The 15174-nt window shown below is 39.0% G+C and overlaps 1 protein-coding gene across 3 annotated transcripts in view; it reads left to right on the top strand.

The window, feature by feature from the left end:
• The first annotated feature begins 975 nt into the window (after positions 1–975).
• DNMBP (dynamin binding protein) overlaps positions 976–15174 on the top strand; it is a 57033-nt gene continuing 42834 nt past the window's right edge. For 2 of the 3 annotated variants that reach the window (XM_087872754.1, XM_034439831.3), the window contains exon 1: positions 976–1115. The gene's annotated coding sequence lies outside the window, so the exon portion shown is untranslated. Of the gene's footprint in view, positions 1681–15174 lie in introns of all 3 variants that reach the window. The other variant, XM_034439832.3, reaches the window with a different exon arrangement.

The following is a 15174-nucleotide window of genomic DNA, read 5'->3' on the forward strand; positions in this document are numbered from 1 at the left end:
TAGCAGGCTTGAGGGCTCTCCTTCACTCCATCTGTCCTGTAAGCATGTAAATCAGTACAAAGATGACTGTAAAATCAGTCACATTTTCTCTCACCTTCCCGCCACCAATCCCATTGACTAAGCAAGAACTGTGAAAGTTTTTCTGTTTGGGAATTTTATAGTTTTTACATCCTTTTTATTGAAGCCCAAAGTGATTTTTACATAGAAAAGTAGGATTTTTTTGCTTAATAATATGGTATGCCATTTATATATGGCAGCTGAAATAATGACTCAATGCCTTTACTGTTCCCATCTCTACTTTTAGTGCAACAGCACTCCCATGCTGCCTATTTTTACACAGGGTGATTTCATACATCCCACTAAGCTATAATAAGGTGGCTTTGATTTTAATCTCTAAAAACCATTGTGCATCTTGGCCAATTCTTCATGCCACATAGGGTTTGATGTGTTTTTTTTTTCAAACAGACGCTTTCTGTGCCAATCCTTTCTGATGTCCAGAAGTTTCAAAAGCAAGCTGAGTATGGCATGGGAAGGGGGGGAGGAGGGGAATCTGCAGGTCAAAGAAAATACAGTAGTCCAAATCAAAGGCCCCACTGGGAATGTTTTACTAGATGATTCCAGTCAGAGTTACATATCTGGACTCTCCAAGAATTATGCTTTTTCTGCGTGTCAAGTTATTTTAAGAAATGTGGTGGAAGTTTCAAGGGTGTTACTAAAGGTTGATGCTAATAGTTGATGCTAATTGGAGGTGATTGGCCATGCACCCCGCGCCGTTAAACAGGAGTCCGGAGAGTCGGAATTAATTTTCAGGGCTTTTGAGCACGTGCTGAGTTCCCTTCCTCCGCCTCTGGAACGAGCCTGGAGGTTAGTCGGGTTTACCCCTTGCAACACGTCCGAGTTAGACTTTGCTTCTGCCTTGCCAACTCGCGACTGCGACCTGCCGCCTCCAGCCCCGAGTACGCTCGGTGGCGGAAAGGGGGCGCTGAGAAGGCAAGCAGGCTGGAGAGGGCGGCGACTCGGGGTGGGCGAGGCTGAGCTCCGGGCCGCGGCTGCTCCCGGGGGCCAAGCGACAGGGAGATCTGCTGGGCTGGAGCGGCCGAAGGACCGCGTAACAGGTAGGGGCTGCTGGGGACGGTGGAGATGGAGGAGGAGGAGGAGGAGGAGGAAGGATTCCTGCGGAGATATCCCTTTCCGCGTCCGGTCTCAGGTTTCTCTGGTGGTTTAGTTTCGCTCGCGTCCCAAAGATTCTCGTGTGAAAAGGAAAGTCCTTCGATGGGGCCCCAACTCTCACTTCATGGCTTCTGCTGGTCTCATTAAGTGGTGCGGTGCTGCTTCGGTCGCCTCAGTGCTTCGTTTTCTGTGGGAGACCCCATCTCCCCACCCCTCCCCATCGCGTCCCGCAGTCTTCAGAGAGGACACGTTGGACCCGCTTCCTGTACGATTCGTCCCTCACGAACCCACACTCGATCTCCGGACATCATTTTTTCCCACAGTTCCCTGGTGCCAGTTCCCAACCTGGGAATCATCCCTCTCCCAGGAAGGGTGGGAATACGACTTTCTGTCACTTGGTTTTGGTCCCATCGGCCGGCGATTTTGCTTTGCTGCTCATCTTATGTCACCCCTGCCGGTTACAGGAGTTACTTTAAGAATATAGACTCGGAAGCAGCTCTCCAGACAGAGGTGACTGACTTTTCCCTTTTCCTTCGTGTTGACAGGGTTTGTCAGTATCACTCGTGCCTTAGTTCAGTGTTTCTCAACCTTGGCAACTTGAAAGGTGTGTAGACTTCAACTCCCAGCATGATAGCTGGGGAATTCTGGGAGCTGAAATCCACACGTCTTCAATTTTGCCAAGATTGAGAAACAGTGCCTTAATGCAAGACACAGCCTACATCTGACATTCATTCTGCTTTTCGAATGGTCAATTCCAGCATCATAATTATTGAGTTTGCGGATCATTGTAAATTGTGAGACAAGACTCAAAAGTTGTGTCGTAGTTGCCTGCCTTTTCTGACGATTGAACTTGAAAATAAAAATCAGTGATCCTGATATCGAATTATAATGTAACATGTTGAGCAATGATAAAATATTAGCGCAGAAAGGAATTGGTTATTGACTAAAGAAATGCTAGTTTTATCTGATATTACTAATATAATAAAGTGATGGATACAGATATATAGATAGTGATATAATCACTATAATATGCCTTAGTTAGAGATAACTCCTGGGTATGAATAAGGTCAAAGAGCATAATACAATTATATGATTCTTTTTAAAAGATATCTAGTTTCCTTAAAAAAAATGCTGCAACAAAAAGGGGGAAATTCTGCAAAAATTATTGCCATTAGAAATATGACCTTGTTTGATTTTGGCTTGATACATCTTGTATTTTTTCTTTTGGTTTAATATCTCAAAAACTAGAATGTATTGAGCTATTTAAAAAAAAAAACCCTTTCCCTTGAGATAATAGTACCCAGTTAACCTAGATTCATTCAGCATCTTCCCAGATCAGGGATGCATTAAAGTCTTTTGAACCATGTGGTTTCTCTCCCCCTCCACCCTATACTTCAGGATTTTTGAATACAAGTCTCTTAAAATGATGTTGGAGTTTAGACTTCAGTTCATATTTTCTAGGTTCAATGGTCCAAGCCAGTGAATGTTCAGAAAGTTCTATAAATTATAACATTAGTACAAATATTGTTGTTTCTTAGTGACCTTGTGAGAAGTATTTAAGGCCTCCATTATCAAGTTAAAGTGCCACCCACTCACCACTGAGTCAGTTGTAAACAATGCCAGCATACAATTTACTACCGTTATTGTTTATTCCTGTCCTGACTCCCTCCAAAGTAATGGGAGATAGTTTAGACTCTAATAAATTTTACAACTGAAGATGACTTAAGCTTATTTCATTTGTGCTCTGAGGGACAAGATAAAGGCAATATTACAAAGGCCAAGCATCAAAAAATGTTGCCGGGGCATATTTATGCTGTGAACATGACCTTAGATATCCATCTTCTTGAAATTGCATCACGTATTGTCAAATTCCTCGTCTGGACATACTTAAGCATTTGTCATAATACACATGCTGTACAATGGCTCTCTTGGGCTGATTCCTTTGCAGGTCTCATTTCTGTTTCTCATCATCATTTGGGCCTTGTGGTACGGTTAGTTCTGGAGCAGCTAATTTTTTTTCACATTTTATTTTCAAACTCACGTATGAATGTACCAGAGGACAGCACTTTAATAAGTTTTTATCATCTTCAGTTAAGCCAATTCTTTCACATACTATGATAAATTGTATCCTGTGACAGCAAGTTTATAATGGTGAATATGCAGCTGGGTAAGCCTGCTTGCTTAGAAGTGTGCATATGAGGGAAAGGGTGTGGTGGGAGCAGTAATAAGATTGCAAGGAGGCCAAAATGCCAGCGAGTGCTGAAGGCCCCACCAATCAGCCCTATAAATGTTAAGCATTGGGCTTTTTTGCATGTGTATGCCACATGTTAAGTTATGACTTGCAATTTCCATGTAGAAATTTGTTACACAGTGAACTGATTCTGATTGGCCTAAATTTTTCACTTTCTCTATTCCTTTTCTGTAGCTATACAACGCAATTCCTTTGCAAATTTTGGGAAAACTTGTAAAGAGTTCCTAGACCTGGGTTGTCTATTGGGGGTTGTTTATTCAGTATTTCTGAATTCATGCTTCACAGGGCTAACTGTGGCATATAAAATGCCAAAAAAAGGGAATTATATTTTTTTCAACATGTTTTGTAGGCAGGAGCCTCTCTGAGGTTATAACTAGGAACAAATATCTTCACAGAGTTTTGTTAAGCATATTTTCTAGAACAATCTTGTGCCTGCTGATTGCTTGTGTGTTTGAATGGTGTCACTGGCACCATTTTAAAGGACACCTCTCAATGTTTGCCTCCTTCATCGCTGGACTTTTAACAGATAGAATAATTTTGTATACAGTACATTCATATATTTAATTTGGACTGCCTATTATAATAATACATGATCCTTTCTTCTTTTTTTGAAAAAAAAAATAGATGGTTTCTGGTTTTTGATGGATTTTTTCCCTCTTTTTTCCAGATGCTAAGGTTATTCAGTAGTCTTGACAACTTTCTATTATCTCCTGTATCAGAGGCAGTATGCTTCTCTAATTACCTCTGTGTTAATCCAGCAGGACATTTCTTATTTATGGATTGCTTGCCTACTTTGCTTCTAGTAACTTTGTTTTTAAGTTTGCATCCTTGCCTTACAGTACAAGAAACTAGATCCAGTTGTATAGATCTAAGTACCCAGGAAGAAGAAACATATAACTGTTGCTTCACTGTTCATAACCCATGAAACCCTTGACTTTGGCATCTCAATAATTTTATTTTTGACCATACTGGCTGGTATTAATTTTCAGGCCCAGATCTACTGGGAGGCATTCCTGCAATTGAGTTTCTAAGAAAGAAGTGCCCCTAAAGTTTTGTGATGATTCCATGTAGTCTTTGACTCACCATCATTTTGTTTGGTTCAAAGTTATGACGGCCTTGGAAAAAGTGATTTGCAACCTGTATTAGCGCTTATGACTGTCATATCACCCTCCCCCTGTGGTCATGTGATCGTAATTCAGATGTTTGGCAACCAGTTCACATTTATGACTAGTTGCAGCATCCTGCAGTCATATGATCATGATTTGTGACACTTTTTTTGCTGCTTTGCAAAAAAAAAAAGCCCAGTGGGGAAACTTTTATTTATTTAACAACTGCATGATTTGCTTAACAACTGTGGCAGTTCGCTTAACAACCATCAAAGATAATATAAAATTGGGTCTGATTTAATTTAATAACCACAACAACTTTCATTGGCAATTCCAATCCCAATTGTGGTCATAAGTTGAGGAATACTAGTATTATGATTCCTGAGAGAAAACTTCTTTTGCTTCTCCAAATGAGAGTTGCTTTGGATTGCCCTGATGTGGATCAACACCTCTCTGACTATTAGTTTTTCCTAACAGAGTGAACCGAGTGGGCTCAACCAGATGCTGCAACCATCATAAATATGAGTTAGTAGCAAAGCATCTGAATTTTTATCACATAAGCATGGAGATGCTACAACAGTCATAAATGTGAAAAATGGTTATAAGTCACTTTTTTCAGTGCCATTGTAACTCTGAACAGTCACTAAATGAATTGTTGCAAGTTGAGGACTACCTGTACTTTGTGAAGAAACAGTTTCTGCATCTCAAACTTTTTTAAAATGGAAATTAATATCGGGGCTGGAAAAAACCTTTCTGTGGTATTGTAAGATGCTCTGTACACCCTGTTCCATACATGCACACACCTAACCATTATCAAATATAGAATACTGAGCATAACTTTGATGTGTTGGTAAATTAAAGTGTCTTTCCTCAACATCAATTCCAAATATTTGAGCTACAATTTCCTTTAGCCTCAGCCAGCCTAACTGATGGTCACGTTGATGGAAGTTCTCTACTTCAGAGCCCTCTAGATGCATTGGACTTCAGTTGCCAGCTGTTTGAAAGACATTAAGAAGAGAAGGTATTGAAATTGAAAGCATCTGGAAGGCCACACATAAGCATCTTTTTTAGACTGAGTGCGTATGCACCAAGACAAATTCCTTGTGTGTCCAATCACACTTGGCCAATAAAAAAATTCGATTCTATTGTATTCTGTTCCATTTTGCTCATATAAGGAATAGTGTTATTCCTATTTGGGTCAGTAATGAACAAATCCCAGGTGTTTTACACTTTTGCTGAAAATACATAAGGGATTGTGATAATGGTTTTTGGATTTTTTTTGGTGCAAATGGCTAATATGCTTTACTGAAATTTGCTGATCATTCTTAGTTATTTATTTAATTTCTGTTTAATATGGTAAGCTTTTCTTATCCATCATTCTGTATTTATGCTAACATAATGCTGTTTTCCAAATGGGAACACATGGAAGGAAAATTGAGAGTTTATCACAACACAATTGGGAGATAGTTTATAGACGCAATATCTGACTAGGATGTCACAGTTTTGTTTCTGTCACTCATAGTGTTTAAGTTCTGAATGCACATACAATATGGAACTGTGTATATGTATTGATTAATTGAAGGAGACATGGATCTTTTGTCTAGGAAAATAAGTGATTAGACCTTGCTTTAAAACCTTAATTGGTCTAATCCGTGCACATGTTGCCCACCATGTTATCTCTGCTTTGTGGGAAAATTAATAATCAAACAGCTATTATAGCTTTGGAAAAGTTGCTGGAACATGCATGAATTTGTATTCCAGCTATAATTTGATCAAAAGATTGCATTATTAGCATGACTGAAGAATAATATTTTTCTAGGGATGGATTGGTTCTTCTGGACGTGCCAACTCTGTTCATTATGGCATATTAATTGTTAGGAATAAGTAGCTATTCAATTCCACATGTCAAATTAGATTACTATTAATAATTGCCTTGTGCTTGTCAATTTTAGTGTTTGATAAGCATCCTCATCTGGGAATCATGTTTGCAGTCATATGGCTGGTTCAGCTTGCATTCAGTTTGAGTAGGAGTCTACAGTAGTGTGGTTTTTTTTCAATTAGGAAGGGCTGATTGAAGTGACAAGGATGGGGACATTGTTAGGCATACACACCCACATTCAGTCTATAATGTTAAACTTCACAAAAGCTGGTCAAGGTTGCAGAGACCTATTACATTATAGTATTTCCTTATACCTAAGAAGAATACTGTAGGGGGACTGAAGCAAGAGTCATTGAAGGTTATTCTGTGACTAGGCCATGTATTCTAAGTGGGAAGGGGATAAAGGACTTATTTTCTATTCTATGCTTTCCTGATGTAGTCTCCTGTTAAACTGATGCAGCCATTCCCTAATTGCAGAATAAGAATTATGGGAGGTTTGGTGACAGCTAATAGTGATTAAGTCCAAAAGCTATCCAATATTGCCTTTACTGTTGTCCAGGCGACAACTGTGGAAAAAAGATGCTTCCTCTGAATTTCCATAGGTCTTGGAAAAACAAAAGTCATCTTTCCCCCTTAAAAGACCTGCTGAGGTGCCTGAAGCCTGGGTGCCTAGATCCCAATGATGCTGGGGTTGCTTACACAAACCTCATAGAGCTGAATGTTTCAAAGATGACTCCCAGGCTTCAGAGGCAGAGAAAAAAACTGACTCAGTTCATGTATTAACTGATGTTATGTGATTGCAGAGGTCTGAAACTGGTTCAAAATGGGCATTGGATTTGTATGGAGATTCTCATAAACTTTGAAACGTAAAGGTTAGTGACATCTGTAGATACTTTTCTCAATCTGGTGCTCTACCAATGTGTTTTATTTATTTTCATTTATATGTTAGAGTTATAACTTGTTTTTCTTCTGGGAGCTGAAAGTACCTTATACAAGGAAAATATCTTCATTTTATCTTAGCCTTAGAGATAGGCTGGATTGAAAGTGACTGGGTCAAATAAATGTTTACTGCTAAGGTGGAGTTTGTTAGGTGCCTTGTGTTATTTTCAAAGATGGTTGTGACACTTTTGGCAGTAGAAATGGAAGCACTGCAAAGGATAATCTAAACCTGTTGTGAGGGTTTAGATTAGTATTGCTGAGGGAACCATGGAAAATTAAATTCAATGAAGTCTTGGCTATCAGAGTCTTCTGAAGACCAGAGGAATTCAGTCATCTTGCATATATAATAAACCTCCCTGAACTTATAAGGCAGAAGGATGATAGGGATTCTTCTACTATTTCTATTCATTTGTGGATGACCCTGAAATAAGAGGGAGGAGTACTGGCAGGGAGTTAAAGTTGGTGACTCAGCTGTGGGCCAAGGCTTGGGTACATAACACGCTTCCCCACCTCCTCTCCCTGGATGGCCTTCTCCTGCAGCACACTGGCCTGTTATACTTGGACTGAATATTGCTGGTCAAAAGAAGGAAGCTGGAGGCAAAAAATCTGGGAACAGTTTTCTGTTTAGGATAGAAGGCTGGGTTCTCTAATGAGGCAGCCGGATGAAGCTGAGATATTGTTTCCTCCCTCTAGGCCTTAGTTTGGAAGAAAGATTGGCAAGCAGATGTTCCTAAGGAGACAACAATCTGTTGATATTTTATCATGGAATAAGCTACGGTTTTTGGAGCCAGCCTAACAAACACAAGGGAGGGCTGGCTGCAGAAAACAATATTATACAATGAAAAGAGTCCCAAGGCTTAACCCTCTTGTAACTCGCCAAGTTACAATATAGGAAAAGTTATAGCATCCACATATTGTTCTCCTTTTTGTGTGTACCTATTTGCGTAATCAATATAAGATATGGAACTTGTTGAGCAATCTTTTAAATTGCATTTTCTATGTTACAGTAGCTAGAGCAGGGGTCTCCAACCTTGGCAACTTTAAGACTTCTGGACTTCAACTCCCAGCTTTGCTGGCTGAGGAACTCTGGGAGTTGAAGTCCACAAGTCTTAAAGTTGCCAAGGTTGGAGACCCCTGAGGTAGAGGGTTGTTCTGCCATTGGCCTTCCTTATAATCATCATTATTTGCTCATTATTCTTATGCAGCTGATTGAATCCTTTTCTTAACAGGGGCATAATAGTGAAGGGTTTTTTCTTTTACACTTTAGACATGACAGGTTGACTGTTATCAAAATAGTAAAGTAACACTGGATGTCTGTCATGAGTGTTTTAGTTTGGATTCTTGCACAAAGATGGAGTTTGCATAATGGTCACTCTATAATTCTATGTTGCAAGGCCACCTTAACTTGTATTATTATATCTTTGGAAGGCAGAAGCTTCTGTGCTAGATTATCAATATTTATGAGTTGGGACACTTCCAAATCTATTTGTGCCTTCTTACTCTTCTTCTGGCATCACAAAAAATCCTGCCTTAAGGAAGGTGTACATCATGGACAGTTTGCAATACTAGAGCAACCTTCTGCACAGTCATATTTAGTTCATTATTGTCTGCACTGACTTCCTATTGGTTCGCCAAAACCTAAGATGGAGCCCAACTTTTTCTGGCGTTGCCAGGAATTGAATCTAAAGCTTTGCAAGCAAAACACGCAATCCACCACAGAATTATAGCCCTTCTATATATTGTGCCAGTTTGATATTTCTCCAAAGTGGAGAAAAATGTGCTGCTTTTCTTATCCTCTGTAATCATTTCAGATTTAATACTCGTTATTGGCCTTGTAATTCATGTTAAGATTATTAGATTATTTATAGCTATCAGTGGTCTGAGTATTCTATAAGGTTGGGATATAAATAAACAAATAAAAATTTGCCATACATTTTAGTAATCTTTCCATCATTAGCTTGTCCACATTGTCACTGTGAATTTGCACCTCTTTCAGTGCTTTTATACTTGCAGGGTAATTGCAATTGTTGCATTCCATTGTGCTCCTGCACACAAAGAGTAAAAAAAAAAAAATCTGAATGAATTGTTAACTTTCAGCTCAAAGGTTCTCCAATAATCCAGCTCTTTCTGACTGACTGTAAAGTGTTAGAAGTAGCATGTGGTTGCCTATGAATGACATTATGCCAGTTATGTGCAGGGATTAAGTGTCTGGGGAGCAAAAGCAGAACTAGCTCAGGAATGCCAACAATGCCAGAGGTCAAAAAGATGACCAGGTAGGCAGGGAGAAATCTGATGTTCAGTGTGTTGGGTGACAATGCCAGAGAAAGCTTCTATTTAATCAGGCTCTCCTAAAAGGCCTTAAAAGTGATATCAAGTATTTTACAATTTGAAGAATATTCCACATGATCTTTAAAGAAAGCAGTCGTGTTGTTCTAGGCTAAAATTCTGCAGCTGGTAGTCATCTGGACAGTTCAAGGTCAGTAGAATGCTGCCAGATGTAGTTTCTTCTCATTGCGACACACGTTGACTGGAAAATCCATTCTTAATCTGCAGATCCTTTCATTTTGGAATCTCTAAAACAGGGATCTCCAAAATGAGACATACAGTATTGACCCCCAAGGATCAGTGGGACTATCCAAGGGGTCAGTATTATTGTTAATAGAATTAGTTAAGTTAAATGTCTATGGAGATTCTCAGTCATCCAGATCATGATTGTCCCAAAGTTCAAGAGGCAACTGGAGTTAATAGTTAATGGTTCTTAAAATTATTTTCATATAATAAATGTTTGGGAGTCAATAGACAATCTAGAACCTCATGAAAGGGTTGATGAGTTGATGAGTTTGGGAACCTCTGCTCTATATTCCTTATGCCAGCTGCTTCCTTTCTACCAGAAATAAAGAGTACCTAGGGTTTTTAATTCATGGATTACTGAAAATAAAAATAGCTGTGTTATATATTGCTTCATATACCAAAGCATTACAAGGTAGTTTATAATAAAAACATAATCAATAAATGCATTAGATAATACTAAACAACAATGTAAGAACAATATTCAATAAAACATACTCTTGTATAAGATCAGGAAGGGAAAACATACATAACTTTCATATCAGGCCTTGGTGGAGTTTTCAACAGGTGCCAAAAATATCTTCCAATGCAAGGGTTTTCACAATTTTTCAGGCCATAGAATCAGTTTTTTAAGGGGGGTGGGGTGGAATTCCTAATGAAAAACAAAGCTGATAGAAAATTGGTTACATTCAAGGGAACCCTTTCTCCCTTGTTTTATTGAGTCATTTTGAATCCTTTAAATTCTGTGGAACATAATTTGATCAACTGTAGTCTGGTGGCTGCTTCCTGAATTTGGGGGATGAGCATTCCAAAGTTTGGACAAGACTTGTTGCTTAATGACGTTGAGCAGCCCTTGTAGCATGATCTTCAGTAACCAACCATAATGGAAAAAACATTGAATCAGAGTCTTGGTCCTAAGATATTAAAACCAAATCTTTGAATCATTGCAGATGCTTCAGTACTGTTGGTACCCTGGGCGCAAGCAGGTTCCCCATTCGGTAACTTTTCCACTGCATTCTGTGGCTTCCCAGGTCAAGAGCAAGGATGGTCCTACACAGACTGTATTACAATTATCTCAACGTGAGCTTATTTGATACACAAACCTGAACTTGCCTTTTCTGTGTTGTGGTCTTAATAGTCATATATCTACGAAGAGGGCTGATTCATTGTGTCTCACAAAGAGGCAAAATACATCACCTCAAGATCTCTTATGGCTGTGATTTTTTTTTTTTTGTTTCTAAATATATCTATTGAATTCCTCTGCAGTTTTTCATATATATCAGCAGCTGTTTTATTGGATGAAGTTATCTCTTAAAGTTGTTGAGGTTGGAAGTATTTATTTGATGCAATCCAACCATAAGGAAGGATTTGTTTTATATATTGCATGTTGCAGCTGGGGTCATAGTTGAAAGCCAACTGGTAACATTGTTCTCCATCTATTAGCAGTATAAAAGCTGGGAATTGCCAAGGCAGCATTTCTGAAAAAGGCAAGCTTCACATTGTTGCCATGTCGAAACCCATGCCTGATAATAAAGCAATGCCATCAAAACAGCATATTGTTCTCTGCAGTCCCGCATTCAAACTAACTTCATCCTGTTTTGTGGGTTTTGATATTCACACTTGTATCGATACGCATCCAGTTATTTCTTTTAAGAACTACACAGCCAGAGTTCCACATGTGCAAATGGACACTTCCCAGGCACGGCAACATGTTTATCCCCTGGTTGGAAGTGGGGGACGTATAACTTATTTATGGTCTAAGAGGAGGCAAGTGTGTAATCTAATGAAAGCATGTGCTTTATCCCTCTTGATTTCTAATGCTAAAGGCACAGGACCGTGGGGAACTCCCACATAAGTCTCATGGCATACAGCAAAGGCACACAGTCTGTATCTTTGGCACTCATTCACTCCATAACTCTTCCCCCTTTGTAAAGACTCTTTGGAGACTCCTCTACTCAAAATGGGTAATGTGCTTTCCTGCCACAGAGGAAAAATATATATACAAAAATGGTAAACTCCAAAATCGGGTTAAAACAGTAAAAGAGAAAAATCTCCCCGCTCCAAAAAAAAAATAAAAAAAATCCCACCCCAGGAAAAATAACTCTGGAAACCCACCCATGCAATGCAGCCTATTAATACCAAAACATTGCCATTCCCACTTTTTTCACTATTTAAATCAGGGATCTCCAAACTTGGCAACTTTAAGACTTGTGGACTGGCTGAGGAATTCTGGGAGCTGAAGTCCACAAGTCTTAAAGTTGCCAAGTTTGGAGACCCCTGATTTAAATGAAGAAGTTACAATGACTACGATAAAGCTGGGAGAATAGAACCACCAACTTTCCAGACGCATCAGGAGAAAGCTTTTTCATAGTGTTCGTATTAGTGGAATAAATTAGTTGGAATAAATAAATTCCAATCCAGTTAGTTAAAGAGATAAGAACAAAATTATTGGAAAGGTAGAAAAAGTTTGATAGCCAGATCAGTTTTTTCCTTCTTTGTGTCTATTCTCACCAATGCACAATCCTGTGCGTCAGGGAAGTTCTAAGCTTCCGTGCTTGCTTGCCCTTCTTTCCTGCATGTCATCTGTTTCCTTCCTAAAAGCTCTGTGATTTTTGAAATTGGGGAAATGTCTATTGAGCTGGAGCTCACAGTAAAAAAAAAAAAAAAATCACAATACCTGACTGTATGAACATTTGGAAATTTCCCACATATTGTACACATGACCAGTCACTAGAATTGTTCATTCTCCACATATACTGTGATAGAACTGAGGTAGCTCTGTTACCTTTCTGAGTAAGCTCACAAATAACATTAAGCCATGGTTTGTAACCCATGGATTATTGAATGGGGGGGGGTATACTTGAAACATGCTAAGCATAAGCCACAATTCACAAATTATAAATGGTTGGCTTCATAAAATATTTTGTTTGTTAGAAGTATATTTTTTTAAAAAAACATTTTTATTTGAAGAAATGCATTCCTTAACCTGAGAGTGAGCCAGAGAAAGGCACGCTAAACAAATGATCCTCTTCATAATGGGCTTCACCTTTAGAGTGGTTTGGTAATGGGAGAGGCAGCCCTTCAGATAGGCAGGACTCAGTCCTTTGGGAGAAAACAATATGAAGTAAATTACACTACAGCATAGTGCAATGGAAGAATCCAATAACTTATCTGCTTGGGTCACTCTGTATGCATATCACACCCACTTTTCAATACACAAGCTTCTGTCATTCCACCCTTTATAGATTATGTTTGAACCCTTCCCATACATTTTTAACAATATGAAGTCCTAATAGTGCTGTGATTTCTGGACCTAGTGCTCCCTTCAGACTAGGTTTCTCTCATCTGAAGCCTTTCAAGGGGTGTTGAGTTTCATTTCATTTCAGGGGTGTTGAATTGATTCCCATAATCCTCAGCCATATAGCCCACACATTTCAACTTGATTCATATTTTGCAGTGTTGACATTTTTAAAAATATGGTTTATTTAATAAGCATCATTAGTTGGGCTCACACAGTGTACTACACTAAATTATGGTTTAGTTCAAGGATGCAGTCCCTGAACTTTTTTGCTTGGCTCTTGCAACTTCCTTTGACTGTGAATTTTGAAAATCCAAACTGTGGTTTTTCTACCATCTTTCACCACAGCTGTTGTGCGACCTTTCCACAAACCTTTAAAACTAAAGAAAGACTTGAAAATTTGATCAAAAGCCCGGGGTGGGGGTGGGGGATGAAAACTTGGTCCTACCCAATTTGAACAATTGCTCTATACATTCTTGATTCTCAGAAGGCAATTCCTTTCTGGCTTAGAATTGTGTGTGAATTAGGAACAGTTTATGAATGGGATCCCATAAACTCCTTCCTCCCCTAGTAGTTTCATGTCAACTTTCCCCCATGACCTTTTTATGCATAAAATACAAGATTGCTTGGGACTGGGCACAACAGTTTATCCATGGGCATGCTAAATCTATCATGGGACTCATCGGTCTAACTAATGACATTTACCAATGAGATTTAGACCTAAATTGATCAGTAATGTATAGATACTGACCAGGATTTAGGTTACAGTTGTATATGAAATATTTTCAGAAGTCTACCAATCTTCACTCTCAAAATATTTTGGCTACAACTGCTATTTTTTTCAGAGCTGCTGACCATGAGGCAATTCTAGCCCAACACACCCAGAAATCTAGAGAAGGCTGGTCTAGGACAAGGTGGGGTTGTGCCAGATTACTCATGTGCATGTACTTAATAATTCCTGCCTCATGTCAGGACAGTATTTCTTCATATACTACCATCAGTTTATGGTATATCAAACAGATATCTTTGTTGTTTTGTTGTTAGTTGCGAAGTCCAGTTCTCACTGCTGCTTCTTGTTGCAGATATTTTACATATCACTGTTGCTCACTGTTGCAGATATCTTACATATCATTAACTGTAGATGGTAGAGTTTGAATCTCAGATTTATCTCATCCAAAACAAGATATTCTACTAGTGAATTAGTGAATTTAGCTCCTTTTCCCTATCCCTCTCCTTGGAGGTACATAACTGATATCGAGTCTTCTATGAAATTCATCCAAGTTCAAAGTGAAACAGGAAAGGGCTAGAGGAAGAGCTGATTGAAAATAATATCTGAAAGCAAGCTAGGGAACAGAGGAGGTCAGCAGGTCGGCAGGCAGATGACATCAGGAGGAAGTAAAACAGAAAATAAGGCCAGGATGATAAAGAGCAAAATCTCATATGAAGACTTTTATAGAAAATAGGAGTGAGCAACTAAGAGAGGAACAATGGTTTGTGGGAAAAGACAGATGAAATGTATTTATCTTTTATTTATTTGACTTAGATACTGAATGGTATTTACTAGCCTACTAAATCAGGGGTCTCCAACCTTGGCCATTTTAAGACTTGTGAACTTCAACTCCCAGAATTCCTCAGCCAGTAAAACTCTGGGAGTTGAAGTCCACAAGTCGTAAAGTGACCAAGGTTGGAGACCCCTGTACTAAATCCCTCCATGCTGGTGTGGATCACATAGACTTGAGATGTAACAAAGATACTTTACAACTGTAAGACTATAGACCCAGTATGATAATGTATCCTTTAGCTATCAGGAATGTATGCTGAAATAAATTGTATGATTGGACTTGAGAGTGCCTCAAGAGCACTCTGGCTGGCAAGTGGTGCTGTCCTTATAGTTTTAATGCAAGACAATTAAAGGCAGCAATTGGTGAATTCCTCTGGCTGCATTTCCCTTCCTTTTTAGCCT

This window comes from Pantherophis guttatus, chromosome 6, assembly GCF_059756535.1.
Source record: "Pantherophis guttatus breed Tessera chromosome 6, ASM5975653v1, whole genome shotgun sequence".
NCBI classification, from domain to species: Eukaryota; Metazoa; Chordata; class Lepidosauria; order Squamata; family Colubridae; genus Pantherophis; species Pantherophis guttatus.